This window comes from Somniosus microcephalus, unplaced genomic scaffold (genome assembly GCF_052327205.1).
Source record: "Somniosus microcephalus isolate GS21.2 unplaced genomic scaffold, FLI_Smic_1.0 unresolved_chr1, whole genome shotgun sequence".
NCBI lineage: Eukaryota > Metazoa > Chordata > Chondrichthyes > Squaliformes > Somniosidae > Somniosus > Somniosus microcephalus.
This window is the reverse complement of record NW_028225179.1, coordinates 15,317,758-15,321,251: the sequence shown is the minus strand read 5'-3', so window position 1 is coordinate 15,321,251 and position 3,494 is coordinate 15,317,758. Positions and strand designations below refer to the sequence as shown.

At 44.6% G+C, this 3,494-nt stretch overlaps 1 non-coding gene across 1 annotated transcript; it reads left to right on the top strand.

Annotated features, from left to right (window-relative positions):
- The first annotated feature begins 2,052 nt into the window (after window positions 1–2,052).
- On the top strand, window positions 2,053–2,136 carry trnal-uaa (transfer RNA leucine (anticodon UAA)). Its single transcript has one exon. It is a non-coding gene; the product is annotated as a tRNA-Leu (tRNA).
- Window positions 2,137–3,494: the final 1,358 nt, after the last annotated feature.

The window sequence follows — 3,494 nt, the reverse complement described above, 5'->3', positions numbered from 1 at the left end:
ACAGTGAGAAGGGAGGAGGTAAAAGGGCCGGTGTTGCACCTCCTGCGCTTGCACGGGAAGGTGTCGTGGGAAGGGGAAGGGGTGGTCGGGTGATAGATGAGTGGACCAGAGTGTCGCAGAGGGAGCGGTCTCTTCTGACTGCTGAAAGGGGACTAGAGGGGAAGATGTGTTTGGTGATGGGATCAAGCTGGAGGTGGTGGAAATGGTGGAGGATGATCCATTGAATGTGGAGGCTGGTGGGGTGAAAGGTGAGGACAAGGGAAATCCTATCGTGCTTCAGAGAGGAAGAGGAATGGGCGAGAGCAGAAGTGCGGGAAATGGAACAGTCGAGAGTCCTGTCCACCATGGTGGAGGGGATTCCTTGGTTGAAGGAAAAGTAAAACATATCGGAAGGTGGCATCATCAGAAGAGATCCGATGGAGATGGAGAAACTGAGAAAAAGGAATAGAGCCCTTACACGAATCAAGGTGGGAGGAAGTGTCGTCAAGTTAGCTATGGGAGCAGCTGGGCATATTTGGTTGAAGTGAATGGATTCAAAGGAGAATTAGTTCCATGTATTTTCAATACAAGGGCAGCCAGGTGGAGGAAGGGCTGGTGGATGGTGACTGTGTTGGCCTCCGTTCAGGGAAGAAGCGGAGGGCCCTCCTGCCGTCCTGGTGGCTGATGGAGGTGTAGAGGGATTGGACGCCCACAGTGAAAGGGAGACGATGAGGACCAGGAAACTGGAAAGTAACTGTTGTTTTTTTCCACAGCAGCTTTCAAATCACTGGCATTATCAATGGGTTCGTATGTTCATGTGAAAGGAATTTGTCGAATTGTGTACAACTGCGCGTCGCTGTTTAAATCAGCAGGGCGGTTGAAGGATTCCTTTTAAAGATCGAGTGTACTTCAGTTCGTGTGGTTTCGAGCACTGCTGCCGGTGGATGTGATAATTCGTCCGAGAATTGTAACCATTGCAAAGGAAGTTTTAATATTTATATCTCACATTTCCAGGCAGCGTTCCTACATTTACAGCAGGCTATCCGCTGATTGACAGAAAATAGAAACAGGAGTGGGTCATTTAACCCTTCGAGCCTGTTCCGCCATTCAGTGAGATCATGCCTGACCTGGATCTTAACTTCACCCACCTGCTTTGACTCCAAATCAATCCCTATCTTGTCTGACAGAAAACTATCGACCTGAGCTTTAAATTATTAATTTAATTGGCAATAGAGCGCGAGGTGAGATGAGATTGCTTTATTACTCAGACGATGAGATTGTATTATTGCTCATAGGGTAGTTATGACCTGGAATGCATTGTCTGAACTGTTGGTGGAAGCAGATCCGATCGCTGATCCAATAGTCACATTCAGCAGGGAATTGGATAAATACTTGATGGCGAACAATGTGCAGGGCTGTGGGGAAAGTGCGTCATTCTATGGTTCTATGATGGGACAATGCTCTCTCTCAGTGAGCTTGTGTTTTCACCGGTAAACCTCAGGTCACGGCTTTAATTCCCGTCCGAGCCGGCAGCGACTTTCTCACCTTTAATGTGATGTTTCTCTTTTTCTCGCTCTATGATTCGCTCTATTTCTCTCTGTTTCTGTTGTTCTTACCATCTGTCAGTCTCTCTGTATGTCTCACTCAGTCTCAGTCACTTTCTGTAAGCTTTGCTAATTGGGTCTCTGATTATCCCTCCAACTATTACTTTCTCTCGGTCACTCTCCCCATCGCTCCCCCACAACATTTTACTCTGCACTTTATAATATAACCCTTTAAGCGCTGGCTCAGTTTAGAGCTTGCTGATCCTGAGTGTTTGACCTGCATTTTAACATTCTTCCTTCAAAGGTTTTCAGTGCTGATGGGAGGGTTACATGCTCTGTGGGCTAAAAGCCGAGGGGTTTCTTGTCTAGTTACGAACGGTCAGCTCAATGCATTACTTGCCCAGCTGCTGTCTTTATCCTCTCACATTTTCGGATTATGCTGATGCATAGTTTGCTCTGCGCTGAAAACTAAACTTAGTCAGCAAGGGATTTGTCGAATTTTCAAGCACTGCGCGGCTGGGTTTTTATCACCAGGGTGGCCGAGTGGTTAAGGCGTTGGACTTAAGATCCAATGGACGGTGTGTTTGCTTGGGTTCGAACCCCACTCCTGGTAGATGCTCAGGCAACGAGGTTGAAAGTAAAAACTAAAGCTATTTTTGGTAAGAAAACGCTTATGATCTCTGCAAAGGATGGTGCCATATTTATAATTCACCCTTCAAGACAGCGTTTCTTCATTTACAATTGGTGTACTGAACATAGGAACCGGAGGAGGCCCTTGAGCCTGTTCGCCATTCATTGAATTCCTGTCTGAGCTGTGTCTTAACTCCATCCAGCTGCTTTGGCTCCAGATCATTTTAACGCATGTGTAGCAAAAACGTACCGATCTCAGATTTACATTATTAGTTGAGCTGGAATATACTCCTATTTTGTGGGAGAGAGTTCCACACTGCTACCAACCTTCGCATGAAGAAATGTTTCCTAACTTCTTTCCCGAATGGCCTGCCTCTGATTTTACGATTATGTCCCCTTGTCCTCGGCTCCCCCACCAACGGCGAAAAAAGGTTTATCTCTATCTAGCTTATCAATTCGTTTCAAAATCTTAAAAACCTCAATCAAATCCCCACAACCTTCTATATTCCAGGAAGTACAAGCCCAGTTTATGTAATCTCTCCTCATATTTTAACCATTGGAGCGCTGGTAACGTTCTGGTGAATGTGCACTGCACTTCCTCTAAGGTCAATCTATCCTTTCTAACAGGCGGTGCCCAGAACTGTACACAGAACTCCAGATGTGGTCTAACCAGGTCTCTGTATAGCTGTAGAATAACTTCATCTCCTTTCTATTCTATTTTTTTGATTATTTTTGTACCTTACTGCTACATTTCAGTGATCTGTGTACATGGACCCGAAACCCTTTTGGAACTCCACTGTTCCGAGCTCTGCACCATGTAATTAATACTCGGATCTACTTTTTAGGTCTAAAATGAATGACGATATACTTACCTGCGTTGAAATCCATCAGCCACTGTTTCGCCCATTCACTTAATCTATAAATATATCTTTGTAATTATATGCTGCTGTCTACACGACTTACCATACCACCAGCCTTTGCATCCTCGGCAAACGTGGATATAGGAATTTTCTAAGTCATTAATAACTATAGAATTGTTGTGGAATATTTTAAACCAACACTTGACACAAGGTTTTTGCATCGATAATCAAGTTGTCTTTATTACACCAGTGGGGAGACAATCTGCTCTGTCTTAGCCAGACTTCTCCAAATTGGTACAGCAAGCCCTACATTTTTATACATTACAACATATATGTCCAGCTCATTCAAAATTCATTCCTACCACCTGATTGGTCCTTGACCCGTATACATATTCACTGATTGGTTGCCTATACTGCGTTATATTAAAGTACCGCCTTTATTATCGGAAAAGTACATGTCCATTATCCCCCAAGCTGTTGT